Here is a 21,423-nt window from a genome sequence, read left to right on the forward strand (position 1 = left end):
ATATTTCCTCCCTTGGGTGTGCAGGCAGCAGCACCACTGCTTCCACTACAGGTAAAGAGGCCCACTCCAAGGGGTCATATGACTCAGCCTTTGGCTTCTCTGCCCATCCTCCTGTGCATCTCTGGAGTACATGAGGCTCCTCGGCATCCAGCACTTCTCTCATTAGCACATGCCAGGCTGCTAGTTGTTGTGGCTGAATCCAGGGCATGTCAGGAGCCATGTCTAGGAGCCACTCGAAATGACAAGATGAGAATGAGGGCCAGGGGCTGGCATATGGTGCTGATTAGCAGTCAAGTTTACAGGGGTTCTCTATCCGCAGAACATAATCCAACCGACTCCCAGCATCCTGCCCACTGAACGTCATCTCACACACATCGATTCCCCTAAGATGCCGCTGATACCTCTGAAAAGAAATGCCTTTATTTTTAACTTCTGCCCCAAAAGGGAACACTGAAGTTGTGTCTTTTTATATGGGTCTTGCTCGGCTGATACAAATACGTGTCTGATGATTTTCTCGTAAACAGGTCTTTTGGAATTAATGAAAATGAAAAGCGAGTTCTCAGGCTTACCCTGAGGGACCTTGTCAAATGTTGATGGATTTCTGTGTGCACTGACAAGTAAAAACTAATATCTAGAAAATAAGAAATCACAAAACTATTCTACATATTAATGAGCGATTTCAAACAGTCTATGCCCGCACTGGATGCACCTCCCTGCCCACCAGGCACAGAGCACAACTCCCCTCAAACAAAACTTTCAGTGCCACAGCCGAGGCAGCAACATCTGGCTCCTCATGTAGGCGCTTATTAGGATCAAATTAAGTAGAAATGAATGGGATGATACATGACAGGGTGCAGATGTTCAGAGCCGGGGTGTGAAAATCTAAGGGCAGAAAACAGCTTAATGAATTCTGCGTCTTACAGCAGGGGTGAGGCTTTGGGTTCACAGGTTACAAAAAAAAAGGCTAATTAAATTCTGAGGCAGACGCACAAGAAAATAAATGTTTGTTGCTTGTCGCTCCCCGTATTTACCCGTGGCACGCTTAGGGACAATGTTATGATTTGCAGTTAATCAAGCAATACAGGGGAGTGTAAGTGAGTGGTCGGCTGTTTTGTGATTTATGAGGAGACGCATACATCAGACTTGGACCTTTAATGTCCCCGGTGAATTGCTTCACATATTAGCTCAACCATCACTCAGACCATGTTAGCCTCAGAAAATATTGAACTGGTAATGCACGTTATCTTTCACAGTTGATCATATAACAAAGACTTTAATGCTTATAATTTCATCAATAATTAAAATATTTCATTTCTGATATGTCTGCTTAGTAAAATGTCTTCATTTGAACTTTGACCGTTCTTAGATTACTTTTGGGGACTGTTTCTGTTTGTAAATTATTAGTAATGTGCCATTTACTGTTAGTCACTGATATGTGCTTCTGTGAACATGGATTTTTTGATAACTGATAATGTTTCTCATTTGTTAATACTTCTGTAGAGGTAACTAAATGTGTCTAGCACTTGGATTCCGAGACAGAATTTCCCAGGGGGGATAGTAAAGTGTATCGTATCATATCCTATCGTATAATTTATCATTATGTCATGTCTTGATATATCATTTTGTAATGAATTGTAGTTTATCATTGTATCCTATTGTATCATCATATGATATGGTGTGGAATCTTTTATCGTATCAAATCCTATCCTATCCTATCGTAACATGTATCATAGTATCCGACTATATTGTATCTTGTTGCATCATTGTATTGTATTGTATCATAACTAATCGTATAAATGCATAGTTTCATATCACATCACATCATATTGTATTATATGGTGTTAGTTGAGTTGTGCTGTGTCCTACCCTATCCTAGGTAGTGCTGGGCGTTTCCTACATTATCGTCATATGATGCGTATAGTAATATTGAGGCCGCATACAACAAGTATAGCATCACGTTGATTTCAGGTAATAAATATGTGCAACAGAATTCACAAGAAAAGAGGATGTTCATTGTAGATGATGACAGCACATTTATTGTTCTAAGGATCCTAGAACTGAAAACACTTGAAATAAGGTTCTTTGAAATTGTAGTAAATTAAAAATATCCTATTTACCCCATCTGTCACGTCCTTCTAGTTTGTGCCCTACTTTCCTTATGCCCTTTCCCTGGTGCTGCCATTTATGTTGTACCAACTTTCTCCTGCTGTATGACCGTCACCTCTGCCAACCTCACTGGACAATGGGGGTCACAGCATAATCAAGTGGACAGGAAAGGCAACTGATTTTATGGTTGCATGGTTGGTGGTGTGTGTGTGAAGGGGTGCAAAAAAAAAAAAAAACATAGGCTATACGTCTAAAAGAAAGTCTGAAACTGTGTTTGTAAGGAGCCAAAATGATATAAACAAAACACACAGAAAATGAAAGAGTATCCAAAATGAATCAATAAGACAGAAAACAGTAATAATATAACTAACACAAAAAAAACCAACAACAATGGCCTACTAAATAATGATAATAATAGTAAGAGTAAAGAGTATTTAAGTTTTATTAAGTCATGTGATGCAGATGTTTTAAGATAGAGTAATTATGTTTATGATGATCCCATTGTCATTATTAATCCATATATCATAAATCCTTATTCTAATACAGTATGATTCCCTCCATTCCTTCCATTCAAAAGGTGTTTGAACCATCTCTGCCAGGTAGACTGGCACACACTCACACTGGGCTTTTCCCAGTTGATAGCAGGTTTCTTAAGAACCATCAGACTGAAGCCAAAGTGGGAAAACCCAGTTAAACATAAATGATGTCATCACACATCTAAATGTGACTTTTAGTCATCTGTCTCGGCTGAACGACTCGATAGTTACCTCATTGTTGAATCACAATTCTCTTAATTACATCCTTGAGATCTATTATTTTGGTTTATTTCCCCTCTGTAGTGCGGGGCTGCTTTTCTTCTAAATCACTGAGCCTCCCTCCCTCGTTAATGTCTCCTCAGCCTCCGAGCTGAGCTCCAGAGCTGCACAGGGCCAAGTCTAATTTACACATTTTCACTGGCACAATCTTTAAGGGTGTTTCCCTCTACTGGCTCCATTGTAACGTGTGTTTGTGCAAGTGCGTTTTGAGTAAATCAAGGATATCTCAGACACTAAGATAAGGGTTAAAACAGATTCAGATTGTTAAGGGTGGCTAATTGTTTTAGTTTTTAATACAATAAAGAGTTTCCTCTGCTAATTAAAGGAGATGCATAGCTTTTAAGATCAATATTTTAATTTTCTACAAAGTTTCCTTTAATTGTTGCTACGAAACAATTGATGCTTTGAAATGAACTTTTCCTTCATAGAAAAAATGACAAACACCAGTGACTTCTAGAGCAAAAACAGAAAAGTTATGATTTTAAAAGAAGGTAAACTTAAGCAAAGAAAGTAGAAAAGAAATAATGTAACAGCTTTTTGAAAAAGAAATTTCTTAACAGGTCAGCACATTTCTATTAAAAGTTCAGAAAAATGAAAGAAAAGAGAAGGGGATGCAAGAGCAGTGGGTCAATAACAATAAAAGATCGTTGAAATATTCTTTATTTTTGTCAAGAAGCATGAAAATATAATTTTTGCTACATCCTTTTCAGACCCCTTTGTTATTTGTTAATGTTAATGTTATTATACAGGGGAAAAAAACACTAATAATTGCTTATCATGACCTCACCAATAATCACAAAAGCATGTCTTTGTCAAGAAACTTTTTCTTGATTCCTTTTGCAGCTCTTTATTGACTGGAACATAATGCAAAACAAATAGTTCACTCCTTTCAAGGCCTTTCTATTAGCAGCATCCAGAGGGAACAATTCCTTTTACAATTACAAGTACAGGACAGGTGAGTTATTTCTTTGGCTGTGTTTTCCACATGACTGTGTTGAGGCGTAGCGTAAAGCAAACTATAAAGTTTTAGGTGCAAGCCCACGTCCCTGCTCAGGAGGCATATCACACTTTGTTCCAAGTTTTCTGACACATAAACGCACATTTTTGCTCATTCACAGCTGAGGAAGAATTACTCTTTTCCCTCTTTGTTACTTTGGAAGTATACCATAAATTCAGGAGAGTTTAAGTACATGAAAGAAAATGCAGCTCTTCAATGTTTGAAATTATGCCTCAGAATAAAAGACATACACCTTAAAACACCTAAAAATATTCTCCACAGATGGACAAACACTTACAAGTACTTCTCTGAGTTTTCGGGCACACTCAATCTTTCTGGGCTGGCACTTCCAACAGGAAACTGACAGTATTATGTGACACCATGGAATGTTCTGGGAGGCAGCAGCCCAGCAGCACCGACCTACACTCAACAACAATACTTCTTTTTGTCCTGCCTCTCCTTCCAAATCTCAGCTCCACTCTCAAAGTGGAGGTGTGGTGCTCTCAAATATGAATGTTATTTTTTAAAAACTGGCATAATTAACAAATGAAGTCTGTGTTTCGTTGTACAAATCAGAGCACTCGGTGGAATTGCACATTTCGCTGTATGTAGGGAATTTACAAGAACAGCATGCCACAGTACACGACGGCTCTCTGGTAAGTTGAATGGAAATAGAAATTGATCTGTGGACCATGTAAATAGAGAAAATGCTCGAAAATGAGAGTGCAAGGCATCAAATCAGGATAGATAAGTGACTGACTGTAGGTCTCAGGTATAACATGAAGAATGCTATCAGTAACACGTGAAATTAGGTGTCGATCGAGCATCAGCCTGGCCTTTTATCTGGGCTGATATTAGGCCTTTTACTGATATTTTTTTGTAGATGATGTCATGCAGCAGCAGACAACCAGACAACTCCTGATTGGGCGGCGGGGATGATATCTGCATAGAGAACCACTACCAAAAAGACCATGTTTTGAGCTGTTTACGGCCATACCAAGTGTTCAAAGTGCAAAAACAGACAGTCTTAGATTTTTAAGCTACTTTTGTGTCCTGAAAGTTTTAAAATACTCAGGCAAAATAAAAAAAGAAAGACTAAAAGAAATGGCTGCAGACACAGTTTAAAAAAGCCTCTGTCTAAAACTTGCACAAGCAGCATCACAGAAGTCTTGTGTATGGTCCCATGAAGTGGCCCATTTAAGTTCATTACAGTTATTCCATGGTTTAGCACATTAAACTCTGATCTTACCCACATTTCCTCAGGTGATGTCCCTCCAGTCTCACTGGCTATGACTGGAAAATCTGCCTCTTTTTAGAGACCCAGATCATTGGACTCAGCTCAGTAGAGTTGGTTATTTGGCTCCCTAACGGCTCTTCATTTGGTACCATTTTAGTTTTTTAAATGTGAATTAAATACAGATGAAGGATGGAGAAAAACAAACTGGAACAGGAGCTTGCGAAAATGGCTTACATTAAAGAGCCATTAGAGCATGGCACATTATTACTCAGTCCTTTACCCCACACGGTTTATTCAGTTGATAGTAGGGCTGAATGATATATTGTATTTTTATCGCGATGATGCTGTGTGCATGTACAACAGTCACATCACATGGATGTGTGATATTCAGGTGACCTGGTACACGTCAAGCTGCCCCTTCTGTGCCTATGGATTTTAGCCAAAATTGCATGCTTTCTCATCTAACTTGCATTAAAATCTGCCTGAAATCCTCCTCAGAAGTCAGAGAAGTGAACTCTGTGCAGGGGAGTCTGTGAGTCTCCTCCTTACGCCAGGCAACAGGTGATACTGCTGCCATCACTGCACCGATATGAAGCTTCAGGAAGATGGTAAGATACACGAGGCTGATCTTAAGTGAGATGATTTCTGCTAAAAATAGTACCTTGTCACTGTGCTCTCAAAAAGATGACACAGCATAGACATGCCAATTGTTTATTTTAGAGCTTAAATGTGTGCGCTGCGGCTTGAAAGTGCAACAGATTAATCCTGTGAGCATTAATTTGACCATCAGTTGCACTTGTGGGCCTGATCATGTCGGTCAAACTTAACTTTGAATGTTGTTAGAAATGGTTGATGACATTTAAGAAACATACTCGTGAGTTTATTAGTAAAGCTGATGAGGAAATGAGTCTCAGTCAGTCTGTTCTGTCTCCTCCTCTCTCTGTGTGTCAGAGCTGCTGTCTCCCTTCCTCTAGCAAGCCGATACTAAAGGTTAGAAGGTCTGCAGGACTGAATAATTTGCAATACTGTTTTCTTCCGTACCAGGTAAATCCTTTAATAAACTGTGGAAAAACTCACTTGTAAAGTGTAGGGGTTGTTCTCAATTTATGTAGAAATTTTCTGATGATAATTACAGCATGAAGGTCCACTTAGAACTGTAAAGTATTAACTTTCCTCCATTCCCATTCATTAAAAAATTGGATGGATATTTTTGTACACAAAATGTTTGAGGGCTCAAGTCAAACAGCTTGTAATTAAAATAAATCACACTGAAACTTTGACAGTTGTGAATAAAGTGTAATTTTTTTGGTTCCTGATAACATTTTAGTCACAAATTTAGGTAAAAAATGTCCATTACTTTAAGGTTTATTTAAGTTTTAATCCTAATTATTTTCCGATAAAGTCTTATTTCGAATGCTTCTGATTTGCTGTAAAGTATTGATTTGAGTTAGATTATAGTCTTTTTTTTTTTACTCTGAAGTTGTTTACTGTACCACTCTTTTTTCTTTTTGTAAAGAGGTTAAGATCGGAGGTCATTTAGCAGGACACTGCCAGCTGCATGGGGTTTGAAGACCAATCTTTCTCTGTAAATTTGAATCGCATCAGTCAGCTCAAAATTGTTTCTAAAGACCACTGAAGTCAAGAAAGACTTCAAGGTTTATTTTAAGGAACTAAAAAATGAGCGTTTTTCCTGAAACTCTTGATAATGTAGGGCCAAAACTGATACAAACTTGAACCAAATGCTCTGAACCAAATGTGCAGACGTTGCATCCCTCTGGCTTACAGCAACACATTAAGAACGGGTGTATGTGTATTTATGCTTCATTTACAGATACCTTAAGGCACTTTCTGCTCCTTAAAGAAGCACTGCAAGAAACTGCAAAGCATGCATCTGAGGTTCTGATGTATGTTTCTCTCCTATTGAGGAATAAAAGGGATAATGATATTTAAGTTACATAAACAAAAGATTTAGTTAGAGTTTAGGATTTGATTGAGCTGTTTTTTTTCCTACTGGTCCTGATGTGGGGGATTTGAGGCTTTCCATGGCTTCACTGGGGTTTCAGCCACACAGCAGGAAGAAGATAAAAAGGGGGGCTTTGGAGGAAGAAAAAAAATCACAGCGCATTAAAAACAAATCTACTGGGGGATCCACCAGCAGCTTAAGTGAGCCAAGACGATTAAAGGGTCAGTGGTCAGAGACTGCAGGTTGAATGTACCTGATGCCTGTAACCTTGGTCCACTGGAGGGGTAGCCAAAACCAATCTCTCAAAATCAAAGGCATACACAGGAGACACACTAAAGGTCAACTCAAAGTTACAGTAGGTAATGACAACCAGCTCAGCAGATCTCTTGGCTTGGTCACTCACTCTCACTGTACAACTCCTCTGAAGTATTTTAGTTTGCCGACTTATTCGTCTGACTTCCTGGCAATTCCTTTTGTGCCGTAACCTGTGTTGGTTGTTTTAAAGTATCAGCACCATATAGGCATTCTATGAAAATATGCACAAAATTCGATTTGATCAATTGTTTTTCCAGGTTTTTATCCTTCCACTAAATTTCAGGAAGTGGAAACCAAGAGCTGCTTGGACTCCAATCCCCAAACACAGTTAGACCTGCCAGTCTGTACCTTTGATATCGAGTATGCTTTCTTCTAAACAGCTGAAACATCTTAAAGATTACAGCTGACTGTTTATTCTTGTCTTATGGTTATTTAAATTCCTTTTATTCCTTGAAAAGTTTTAATATCCTTTCACCAGTGGTAAATCCACCATAATCAAAAACAGTTCTGCAGATTTGGTAAAAATCTACTTTTATACCATCAGTTTCTGGTAAATGTGGCTATAGAATGAGGTCACTGAGACAAAACATTTGTAAAGCTGCAGAGAATTTATGCTTGGATACCACAAGCTTTAGTTTTCCTCAACTTTGATGCAGAAAAGTTTTGCTGAAGGCTCTAAGTAAGTGCTCTAAATCCACTATTCTGGATATACGGATGGAGTTGGTTTAGAGCTGTTGATCCTTGTTTTAATTGCTCAGTCTCTCTCTTTTACTATGCTGCAGCTCATACAAAGGTTAACATTTAAACTGTTTACAGTCCTCCATTTCTTTAGAAACTTAACAGAGACTGTTTCGTTCACTTCTATGTCTGCACTGATGTATTGGGATGTTTTGTGTTTGCATGCCTGGGCTTAAAGGGATACTTCAACATTTTGGCAAATTCGCCCATGGCCATAATTCCTATAGTCTTAGTAATAGGTCCGTTTCCTTTAGTTGTCGGTGCAAGCTGTTTCTAGATCTGGGGGGACCATTAAACCAGCTGCACCGCGAACGCTATTTTAGCAGACAGACTTTTTGCTTTCCCTCATCAAACTCATCAAATACACAATCCAACAACTCCAAAACGCTCTCGTGGACAAGTTGTGACCTGTACATTCGCCACGCTATGAAAAAATCATGGAACATTACGAGACAGAGATGATTTAAAGTTAAATGTAAAGCCGGAACTACACTCCAGACATGGCTGCTGCACTTTGTCACTCCGCCCAGTGGTTCACTGAAGAAATAGTTGCGAGTATTTGCTTCATGTGTCGTAATGTTACATAATTATATGTTATTATTTCATAGCGTGGCGAATGTGCAGATCACAACTTGTCCATGAGAGCATTTTGGAGTTGTTGGATTGTGTATTTGATGAGTTTGATGAGGGAAAGCAAAAATTCCGTCTGCTAAAATAGCATTCGCGGTGCAGCTGGTTTATCAGTGCCCCCAGATCTAGAAACAGCTTGCACCGACAGCTAAAGGAAACAAACCTATTACTAAGACTATAGGAATTATGGCCATGAGCGAATTTGCCAAAATGTTGAAGTATCCTTTTAAAGCTTACATACTCTATATGCTGTGTATCATGGAGCTCTTAAATGCATTCTTTAAGCCCTTAAGCATCCTTGTTTGTGTTCACTGGTCTTTTTTGTCAACATATAATCACTGGCACATTCTCATTCTACATCATTCATATCTTCTAATAGTTTTAAGTAATAAACAAACTCTCTCAGGATCTTTTCATACTGCCTTTTCAAAAGGTCAGAACTCAACTGGGGAAAAGTTGCTAAAGTTTGCTGCTTCCTTTACTCAGAGCAAATTGCAAAGAGACCAGACACTTATTGAGCTGGTCCCATTGGATGTTTTTGAGAGGAAATTAAATGATTTGGAGGCAGATATATGTGGCAGAGGATGTTCTGATGTATTTAGGATTGTGGGTAAGTTTAAAAAGTTTTTTTTCCATTTAAATGTGTGAAATTGTTGTTTTGTATTTCCCAGTAATCATGTTTCTTGAATAAGGAAAAAATCCAAACCCAGATTGGTCTGGATTTTTTCCCACCCTTAAAAAATTCAATAATCATTCAGACACTGCATTTTCTATTTACTTGGTCTGTCTTTGTGAAATATAAAAATTGGTTTGATGATCTGAAACATTTAAGTGTGATTATATATGCAAAAACATCAGGAATCAGAAAGGGGGCAAATACTTTTTCACAGCACTGTACTTGCCTGTTGTTAATAAGAACTCTCTTAGTATCAACAATTGATTTGCAGCTCTGTAATTCATCAAATAGACAGAAAAACAATAAATTTGCAGTGACTTTTTTGCACTGCAGTCCAGATACATAGAACAACTAGCACCAACCAGAATACCTGCATTGGCTGTAAAGTTGCTTCTGATTTTATGCTCTACTGTAGAGTTGGAAAAAAAAAGAATACTGTTAAGGACACCTTTTCCTCTGACTCTTTCTGTAAGTGAGCACAGAGGGTGGACCACAGTGACTCAACATTCAGCCGTATCAATAAGGGCCTCTCTTTTTCCTCTGTCTGGTGTCACTAGCGGTGACTCTGAGTGTCTCCCCAGCCAAAGACCTGCTTTATCAGGCAGCCAATTTAACAAGACAGCTCCTTTCATGCTTGTTGGCTTTTCCTGTGGTAATGGATTTCCTCAATGAGTGTCTCTCTTTCTCCAGGTTTCCCACTTTACTCTGTACTGCCGAGGTCCAACTCCAGATCAGATCTTTTGCCGCTGACTTTGAATTCTCGAGGTAAGTGATCCATCGCACAAGGCCCTGACCAGCATTGCCTGAAAGCTCAGCTCACTCTGGCTTGCATCCTTGATATTGTACACTCTAATGCAAAGTGAATAGCACGTCCAAATAGCCTGTCACTCCACCCCTTGCCCTCCAACCCTCCCTTTCATACCCACCCCACCTCCAAGTCTCTTGTTTCCAGGGTGTGTGGAGGAAATATAAACAATACATTTAGATAAAGATGCATTAAATGAGTTGAGGATATTTTGGCCACTTTAATAAAGACTGACATTTTGGAGGGAGAGGAGGGTCTAGGCAGGAATCAACGACTGTACATGATGTCATTAAAATAAGCATGAGGAAATCTTTTCATTGTGTCAGTACTCACATCTCTTTACTGGAGCTGATTTCTGCCATCAAGGCAAATGCACTGATTGTAAATAGAACGGGGATTTCCTACCATAACATGCTTCACTTTCAGAACCTCTTACCCTCCAGTTCAGAAAACCAGCCAGGCATATGTGAACACTGTATTATGTATGTTGTTGATAGGTCTGTAGTCAACCAAAGAAAAACTTGGTCGACCAAAATCGCACCCAGGCACTAACAAATTGATTGGCCGTTCAGGTTTAAAAAAAAAATAATAATAATAATAATAAGAAGAAGAAGAATAAATTTTAAAAAATCACCTTGTTGGGTACCAGTTTAATCCATACAGGTTCCTTACTGCACCAGTTTGGTACTCTAAATGATCCTAAAATGAACATAACAAGCCCTTTGAAGCATTAATACATTTTTTAGGCTCATCATGTCATACTAAAAAAATAAGTAATAGAGAGACGATCAGTGTGCACCTGCCTTTGATCTCCGTGATCCCGGCGCAGTAACTCTTTAACTCATACAGCCTACAAAATAACCTCAAATCATTGTTTTTCATTCATTTATAATGGTAAATATTAACAGGATTACTTGATCCAGCCTGCACCGTGTCATTAACGAGCATAAAGCAGACAGCATGCACCGTTTATTTAGCTAACGCTAAAATGAACATTAAGAAGATTATAAAAGGAGATGATACAACGTAGCCTATTTGCCGACAGGTGAATTAACCCTTTAAAGCCTGAATACACAAATTATAGCCAGAAAATTTTCATTTTTTGCAACTGAAACGTTTATTTCACTTTCTACTGAAATCCAGAAAAAATCAAAATTTCCATAAAATTTAACTTATATTTTTTGTATCTCATTTGATACATTAGTGTGTTTTTGGTAGCTGATAATCCACTTGAGGGTATTTTTATCATTTATCAGATTGTATTCAGAATTTTTTTTAGTAATTTATTGATCATATTGATTAGATAGAGGTATCATAATAGTATGTGTCAAATATGACAACAGGCTTTAAGGGGTTAAACTGACCACAGGAGTTGATGCCGTGAGGGAGGGCAGAGCAGACGCTCGTTTGTATTCTCACGTCAATACAGACAGCTACTTTGTGATGAGTTGATGTGTTGTTTGTAAGCGTTACTGCTGTTAAAATATCAGAAAATATCCCACTCTGCATCGCTTTGTGTGCTTCTCTGCCTGTTATTCCTAGAGCTGCACTGCTCCTCTGTCCCCAGCAGCACGTCTCTCTATATCAGTCAGTTGTGCACAACCACTTCTGCCCCCTGGTCAGAGCCTATGGGGACTGGGGGTGGGGGGTGATTCACGACTGCTGTCCTCTGATAAACTGTGATGTAGGAAGAAAAAATTAGGTTTGTGCTTCTCTCTACTCCAGTCCAATGATAATGGCACCTTTACGCAAAGCCAGGAGGACAGTGCTGTTTTACTGTTTCTGCCACTGTGCTGCTTCCTCTTTTTATTCAAATTGGATTGAAGGGACTGACTTTTCATTTGTTCTGTATGTTACGTTTACATGGACACATTCAACATGCTGATGTCAGATGCCTGCAGGCCAACTAACCAACCAGTGCCTGGAAGTGAATCTGTTAGTCAGCCAAGAAAAAGTTCTATTTTAGCAGATTAGCTCTATTTGAACTAGATCAAAATTGCAATGTCAGCTGAAATTACATGGGGATGCTGAGAGCTGAACTGTGGAAGAACTGCTGAAAATAGCAGAAAAAGCACAAGCATAGCTGAAAATAGCATAAAATAGCATCGAAGTAGCCAAAAATAGCATTAAAGTAGCTGAAAATGTCAATCTCTGTTCTCTGAAAATGTCAATCTCTCACAGGTCATGACAGAGACAGAATTAAAAAGTTGTTCTCCATCTCTCCAACTTGTCTTAGCGCTGTGACGAGCGTGTGTTGTATGAAGCTCTCTGTCAGGATGGATCCAACAGGATTTTAAAGGAGTGACAGACAACAAAAAGTCCAGTGTAACCTCTGGTTTGTGCTTATGGGCAAACAACATGTAATATCGACTACTGGTTGTAATCACACACCCAAGCATCCACTCTTTTATTAAAAACAGACGTTGTCCAGTTCAGCAGAGAGCGACACAGCCGCTCAGATGTGACCCCTCTGAAACCACACACACATACACAAACATAGACACACAGCCACACACGTCATGGCGGTGAATTGCAGAGCGATGCGTTCCCTCAATGCAGAACTTCGATGGTCAACGACGGCATTGCGCCATGGACGCAACGCAGAAGTATAAATCAGGCTTAAGCCTACTCACAGCAGACCCAAACCTCCAACCTCCTCCCATTGGAAATGGGAGGAGGGTGGAGAAGATAATTTTCTTATCGCATGATAAGAGTCTCGCGTTAACGTAGCACATTACCGGCTGTTTAACATGTGTGCAGACGGAACTTCCGGTGTTCCTGCAGCCTGCCTCAAGTGGACACTCGTGGTATAGCAATTTTTGGCACTTCCACATTGGCTTCATTTTTTAGGACCGGAGATTGCCACTTGCCTCGACTGATATAAAATAGAGAGGGGTACTCCTAATCAAGAATATGCACATTACTGCCACCTACTGGTCTGGAGTTGTAAGCAGAGGTGATTTGCAATTTTAACCCATTGGAATTAGGTTGTGTTAACATAAATTAGTCTAGTAAATTTTGAGTTGTTGCATGTTATGTTAAAACTACATGATTTGAAAGTGTTCAACCATAAAACTTGATTTTATATAGTAGAAGCTACATATTAGACTTAGGTTCATGTAACAGACACCCATGTTGGTTTTTTTGAGTGTAGTTGATCTTGAGATAACATGGAGGGTTTTTTTTTTTTGGTTTTTTACCTGAATGACCAGTCAATTGGTCAATTTTCACAGCATGTCTATACAGCTAAAGCCTAAACGGTAAGGCTTAACCTTCCAAAGAAAACAGCTCTTTCACTGATTAATGCCCACAGTATTATCAGTATTATCATTGCTGTGTTTCCAGGAAATCTTGGCATTGACTTTCACTTGAGTCCGATGACATTAGCATTTAAAACAAGAGTCTTGGTATTTGGTGTTGTACACTGTCAACACCTGCCTTTTTGTCATGACTGTCATTTGTATCTGGATCCCTGTACTTTACCAGAATGAATCTTGTGGTTGAGTGGAACACAGGCTCATGGCTGATGTCTCTTTTTTTAATAGGGCTCATACAGTGCTACACCTTCTACCCTTCTGCTGAATGACTTACAGAGGTAACATAAGCTTCTGTGTGGTTCAAAGACATGCTTTAAAGCAAACAGTTTCCACTGCAGCCAAAGTTGAATTTCACCATTTGTTTCAGAGTATCTTTAACTAAAGTGTCACCAGTTGAGGGAATTATCTTAGTGTTAACCTCAAATATCAGACCTCTTTTGTTTTGTTTTTTCACTTGAGCTTGACGTTTTAAAATGCTTTCAAGAGAATTATTTTTTATAGATTATACTTAAAATGCAAGACAACCAAAGTGTACATATATTAAAACTAGAACCGTTATCATGTGGAGAAAAACCCAGCCTTCTCTGAACTGTCTTGGAAATGGTTTCCTTTTCCTGTGGTGAAATCTGCAGCAAACAACTTTCATTTCCCTTCCACATTTCACTTTCTGAATGTTCACTCATAATCATCCCTCTATGTGAGGCCTTGGATAGCATAGCGAGGCACAAGAAACCAGATGACAACGTTATGTTTTAAACCACACACCATTACATCCTCAACTGTAGAGGAGTCACATTGGGAACACAGTCTCTGGAAAAATTGCATTACAATTTAGCGGACTAGTTGAAAGCTTTTAAAACCAGAGGCTTAATATGAAACAGACGGCGAAGTTTGATTTTTGCTACAGTGAGTCCAGAAGAGAACATGTGTCTCAACAAGGTGCCAAATTTCTGACAACTTAGATATCAAGGGCTCCAACTCCATTTATCCCCTGAATTAACAACTAAATGTACTGCAATATTTCATTCAAGTCCTTTTTCCAAAGCAGGGTAACTCTTTAAAAAAAACATCAGAGACAGATTATTTTTTCAGACAAGGGCTTTTACATCTTTTAAGCACAAAACCACAGCGGAGACAGCTGCCAAATCCTCAAATAAAATACCCTGAACTTAACTGCAAAACCAATAAACTGATAAATTAATACTTTCCATTATGACTGCAATTCTCTCATTCACCTTTCAAGTGTAATGCACTTTAGATGTAAGAATATCAACAACAAGAAAAAAGGGGGACTTACTTTAATATCCATTATTAAGATATTGTGCAGGCCACATACCTTATGTCTTCATCCTCCCTTTTCTCTCCATTAATCCATTTCCACCATTTCCTCTCATTCATCTTCTTATTGAGTGTAATGTATTACTTTTGTACTATCTGGCCCAGTAAATTTCTACTAACGTACATAAGAAATACATCATTTTCCCATAACCTTTCTTTGGATAATTGTTGTTTGCATTTTCTCATGATTTCCACTTTATTTGGAAAATTGTATCCAGGTATAACCAGTGTTTTTATCAACCTTAAAAAGAAATGTTTCCATACGGTGATGATAAACTTGATCTAATGGTCCAGATCTCTGAGGTATATTGTGGTGTAACCACAAAAATTGGATACTGGATGTGTGAATAAAGTCTGTTTCAGCACAGATAATTTGAAGTTATTGTGATTGTAACTGCACTCAAGATATAGAGATTTAATATGCTGGCCGTCCTGTTACATCTCAGTGTTTTAAAATTTTCTGTCCAGTACAGAGGCAGTGGTTCATAATGAGACATATTAGAAGTAGATATTTAAAAGGCAGAGCAAATCAAAAGGCTGTGACACCTCAGGGTGGAGGCTAATTGAGCGGACTGGGCGTATTCTGTTGGACTGGGAGACAAAGCCATGCTAATCATGTCACCATGATTAATACTAAGACCACTTTCTGTGCCACTGGTCATGCCACGGGCACTGCTGAAACACTAACAATACTGTTATTCACAGCTCCTCTTGAGTCTGAAAATTAAACTGGTCCAGTGCATGTTGAATATTCTGTCTAATTAAAGAGAATATTCAAAATCATAGATTCAGTCTTAGACTTGATCTCTAATCAGCAGTGTAAAAAAACAGTGTGGATTCTCTCTGGCCTCATTGTGCAGTAACATGCTTCTTTTCTTGCTGGCCTGAATTATCTACAGTATTTTATGAACATTTGCACGTATTGTCAAATAGAAGATGTTAAACTTCTTTTCAGTGGTACATCATGACAGACAAGCCTACCTAGATAATGCAGCTGGGGATTTATTTACTCTTGCATGTATGCACCTCAAACTAGACTAGGCATTCTCAGCTTGCCCCAAGGTTTCAGTGCCAGGCTTTGATTTGTAAGGTCAAATCGAGCAAATGCAAAGCAGAAGTTACATTGCTGGGTGCCTTAGGATATCACCATGAGCAAGAAGAAAATGTTTAGCCCAGAAATTCCAGCCTGACCTTACTGGAGCCAATGCACATTCTGATCGATCTAGCACGTCCTGTCCCTACCGTATTCATGGGCCTGATTCTCATTTAAACCCTCATTTTTTAATATATAATTTTATGTCTATGATTAGCATAGCAGTAAGGATGACGAGTGAACACACAGACATCACTGTGCACTAAGCGCATGGAGCTTTTTCATGAGCATAAGTTTAACAGACAGCTTCATTGGTAAACTAAGGCTGGCCACACTACACAATTTTAATCCTGATTCTGTGTGTGGGGCTTTAAATGTTGCTGAGCTGTCTGACCCCGCCTCTCTCAGGAAATGGATGTGGCTCTCCTGATCCTCGATCAGCAGAGGAGGGAGGAACTTTCTTCCAAGTGGGGAGGGCCAACCAAACCTGGGGGCGGTGCTAACTCTCCACATGACATGAGGGGAAAATCTGAGAATGGCTTGTTTCGGCACACATTTTCTGAAAGGTGGAGAAAGAGAGGGAGGGTGGGAATTGATTTTTCTGGTACTTGAAGGGATTGTAGACAGGCGTGGCACACATATTTTTGTTAGAAAAGCTTGCATAATATGTCCCCTTTAACTGTGGTTTTGTTGGCAGAATGCTGGCTGTGTGGTCTCTAATGGTCTGATGGTTGGGCTAAGTTGATTAGTGTGTGCTCAGTGTATTAAAAGATGAAAAATCGTTTGAAATTGTATGTCTGTTGTCTCCCATGTTTTTAAAATCATTTATGATTTAAAAATCGTCTAGTGTGTGGCAAGCCTAAGTTGCATCGGAACAGATGATCACTTGGAAGTATTTGCTACTTTTTCCTCCACCTGTGCATAATAGCGCCCTTCTCTCTTCCGTACTTGTCCCCCAGCACTGTTTCACTGTGTGCTCACTGCTCACGGGGTGGAGCAGGCTGGCAGCACCATTTAACAGCTCGTCTTCCTCATTATATCAAAAACATACCTTTAAAAAAACTGTGGTATAAAGTTTAATAAATATACTGCTTGGAATGTGGTTTCTAAAATACTTTTTAATGTAAAACTTTTTCATGCAAGAAACATGACCAGCAGACAAAGGCAGCACATCTCATGTTTGTGCAGTGGGTCTGCACCAAAGGACATTTTTCTGAAATGATTACAAGTGGAAGAGGCAAAACAAAAAATCTAGGTCAAATCATAGTTATGCTGTAATGTCTGACAGGATGTCTTTGACTCTTCTCAAGCGTGACTAGACGTGGGCATGAGAGTAGAGGTGGGGATCCTTGCCGAATCTGGTTCTTGGCTTTGAGCCACATCAGGCTGGTCTTAGGCTTTGGCAGAACATCCAATGTCTAGTGTACATCACATTTGTACTAAAAGTTTCCAATATACCTACATGATGCTTGTATATCAGAACAAGGTCAGTAGTCCAGTTAAAGGGCTTAACAGAGCTGTGGTTGTTGCCTGCCTAACTGGGAATGTAAACGTACTGACTACAACATTGAAAGCAGAGAAGTTCATGGATAAGACTACCTGGCCTATGATACAAAACATAAAACACATGACATAATGGTCTTACCACGTTGTGTTCTTACTTAATTCAAACATTTTTAGGGACATTTATATCTAATTTGGTGGCAACTGTGAGGTTTGCTAACAGTGCTTAAGGATGTAAAGAAAGTGAGAATTTGGTTTATAAGGGCCTAAATAATACAAGCTCTTTATTTACAGTATTTCTATGTTCTCTTATTATTTGTTGATTCCATTAAGGTTGTTTAATTGCTAGGCTAAATTTCTTGAGACATTGCTGACATTTAAATCATGGTTGTAGTTTGTGATTTCATACTAAATGAAAAACCTTTATATCCTTATTTCAAAGACAAACCATGGTGGCTTGCACAGTTTGGGCTCCTAGGATGCAACTGAGGTAAGGTAGTTGAATGTGCATCAGAGAGGCAGTTGTAAGAAAACTCATTATCCCTTTGAAGAATTAAAGACTATTTCAATCGGGACGTGGCAGGTGGCTGATAAAGAACTGATGGAGCCTCCTTTTGTCTATAACAAAACATTACAAAGATGGCCACAGAGACTGTTTTCAGGTCCATGTACACAACAAGATCAGGCTAACTTCAGAGTGCTAATGAATGGACATGCCAATGTAACAGTAGTCAGTGCAAACAGCTCCTTTGATGCCTCATCGAGTAGAAAGCTCTTAAAAAAATGTTTGAAGTGTCTGCCTGTGTAATAATGATTTATAATTCTCTTGAACTAATGCAAAATTTGCTGGTAAAATTTTTTTGAAATAAAAATAAATTGTGCCCGGAGGGTGAGGCCAAGATTCAAAAGAAGATCACCCAAGAGCAGCAAATGATTTAATAAGCCACCAGCTCCACAAGGGCATGCAGACGAGCAGAATGGAGGATTTCAAAGTGCGTCTAATTAACATCAGTTTATTACTATGTCAATCTCACTGCAGCGTGAATGAGGGGAGGGTTTAGAAACGTACGACTTCTCTGCTTAAATATATGGATTTACACTTAACTCCTAAGGTTAATCTGAAATTCGCAACCCAACCTCCACACACCCACAATAATCCATTTACATTTTTCTGTCTCTTTACAGCCAGGCAAAATATGAACCTCATCATAGCTTAGCTTTTTTAGCTTTGTTGAAAAATCATTAAAAATAGAAAACAAGATTTTTCCATCACCATTATTCCTTAAGGAATGAGTAAATGAATATTTAATATCACTATATGATTGCATAGTAATCACCGGAACCCAAATGCTTGAAAGCCTGGTGTGATATAATTTGTAATATGTAGACTAAAATTTGCAGGGGACACAATGTTAAATTCCTCAGACACCATGTTTCAATCTTATGTTGGTTTTTCATCAATGCTAACGTGTCTTCAGAGACGAGAAATGTCCCCAACAGAGGGAAGCAAATTTTAAAGAAACACAAATAAAAGCATTTGGCAGCAGCAGTGAACAGAATCTTTGCTAACCTAGCTACAGAAAACAGAATTATTGCTTCTGTAAGGCTTTATATACTGCTTTTACTTTTGGCACAAGGTTCATGACAACCTGAAATTCTCCTCAGACACTGTTTCATTGGGCCACTGAGCATGATTGAGATATATATATATATGGAGACAATAGGCACTAATATATCCCTTTTTGAAAATATACTTTGCTGTGTAATGATTCTCTTAGTCCCTTTTTGGCTGCTCTTGCAGTATGGCTGCTAGATTATGGCAAAAATCATAATCCTGGTTATTTGATTGATTAAAAGAAAAAGATTATTAGATATGATTCACACTGATTTTTACAATATCTGCATCTTTTATTTCAAATGACTCACTTTGTCATGTAACCTTATACTGCAAGTTATTTTGCATTTTCCCAGGTCCACCTTTTCAAAACCAGTGTGGTTCCATATGACTGAGGTTGTTTTACCTTTTTTGTAAACCAACATCTGCCTTGAAACTATTAATTATTCTGCATTATGTTGCATTTTGATAAATGTGAGTTATCTGTACGGTTAACCGGCTAAGCTGCTAAATATGAATCCCTGGGTAGTTGGCACCAGATTCACGAGATGGTTAAAAAAGATTTTAACCTACATCATCACTGGTTATGCTTAAATCCAAGACAAAAAAATATAGTTTGAGTTTAGATTCTTCATGGCATATAACTCCAGTAACAGGTATTAAGTAAATCAAGAAAAACCAACCTGACAAGTCGACTAATCGTTTCAATAGTTGGTGACTAGTCAACAATGATAATTGTTGTTAGTTGCATCCTTATTTGCATCTGTGCTTCAAAGCTGCTCATATAACATTCTAAAAATCATAATTGTGTGATTTGATCAGTAATATATTTTGACAACTCCTGGTTTGTCTTTGTAGCTTAATGACCCTTTTATTCTGAGGTACATGATCTGGAGCTCGTGGACCTGGCATTAAGTCATTTGTAGAGTCACCTACATGTTCATTAAAGCTTGAGTACTGTAGGTAATTCATCTATTAAATGATAATTGAAATCACATCGAGATGCAAGAAGCTGCATTTAAAGCTTGACTGACAATCAACAACAGCAACAGTGTGGAAACACCACACAGCCTGTGAGGAAGGCGGGGCCCTCCTGCTACCTGCCAGTGTTACACTCATTACTCAGTCAAGTAGAAATATATTAATCATTATTCATCACCCATAATAATCAAAAATAATTGCTTTGCTTATTACCTGCTGAGAGCAAATCTGTTACATGATTTGTCATATTATCTTGTACTCCCCTCTTAATTGCATTACATCTTACCCTTGGTATTATGATACATTGCATACACTTAGCTTTGAGGCTTTGTGTGAGCTTGCAAAGGCAATCATGTTCTGTTAGTATGGCACCAGAGCCAGAATACAGTATTATTTAATAGTTAAGTCATAGTTTTCAGTCATGTGACTTGTACAGAGCTCTGGAGGGCAAAAAAAGTTTAGGGAAATGGTGGCCAGAAAGTGTTCTTGAGATATTGCATTCACAAGCCAGGGATGAACATGAGGTGAGATGACCTTGAATTGCTCTGACATTCAGCTAGATGGACCAACTGAAAACACAAGTCCTCCAGACCAGGCTAACGCTATCCCAGAAATGTGTGATACTTTTTCTTCAAATGTTTGATTGCAAGGGATAAAATACATAATGTTTGAGATTTCTATTTTAACCTAAAAAAAAATAAATGTAAATTCACCACATACAGTAACCAAGACATCATAAGCCAGTGGCATTTTCAGTTCGTGATCTAGACTTCCATATTTAGTTGATTCTCCATCAAACCTCAGAGAACACCTTCAGTGAAAGCAAAGACAGTAGTAAATCATCCCCAAGCACTCCCTTGCTCACCCAATCATTAAAACAAATACTGTTTTATTTAAATAATCCAGATGACTGATTTAATGTTGCACTTTTGAGTTGTAATTCAATGATGACACATTTGTTTGTTTCTGTTAACCCCCCTCTTCAATAGCATATTTACTGGTTAGAGGTCCCCAGGCGCCCTTTCCTCAGAGTACACTCTTGTTTACAACAAAAGCCCTGCCACTCTCCATTTACATAAGTGTACCCCTGCACCAATGGGGAGGAAGGAACAAAGTGGCTGAATCTGTAAGGTAGCAGACTTTAATCCCCAACAGAAAAGGCAACATTAACCAAGTGCTCCAGCCTCTATACCTTTATGTTAAATTCATGATACAGCTATGTGCGCCGGACAGTACACACAGTTATACTGTTCTTATTCTCTGTGGGGGTGTAATTCTCCTGAATGTAGCCATT

General features: G+C 38.7%; 1 long non-coding RNA gene across 1 annotated transcript in view; it reads left to right on the plus strand.

The window, feature by feature from the left end:
* Positions 1-21,423, plus strand: part of LOC121508917 — a 186,870-nt gene that overhangs the window by 118,259 nt on the left and 47,188 nt on the right. Inside the window, exon 2 of the long non-coding RNA XR_005991833.1 lies at positions 10,168-10,242. This is a non-coding gene — a long non-coding RNA (uncharacterized LOC121508917). The remainder of the gene's footprint in view (positions 1-10,167; positions 10,243-21,423) is intronic.

The sequence above is a fragment of the Cheilinus undulatus genome, linkage group 1 (assembly GCF_018320785.1).
Source record: "Cheilinus undulatus linkage group 1, ASM1832078v1, whole genome shotgun sequence".
NCBI classification, from domain to species: Eukaryota; Metazoa; Chordata; class Actinopteri; order Labriformes; family Labridae; genus Cheilinus; species Cheilinus undulatus.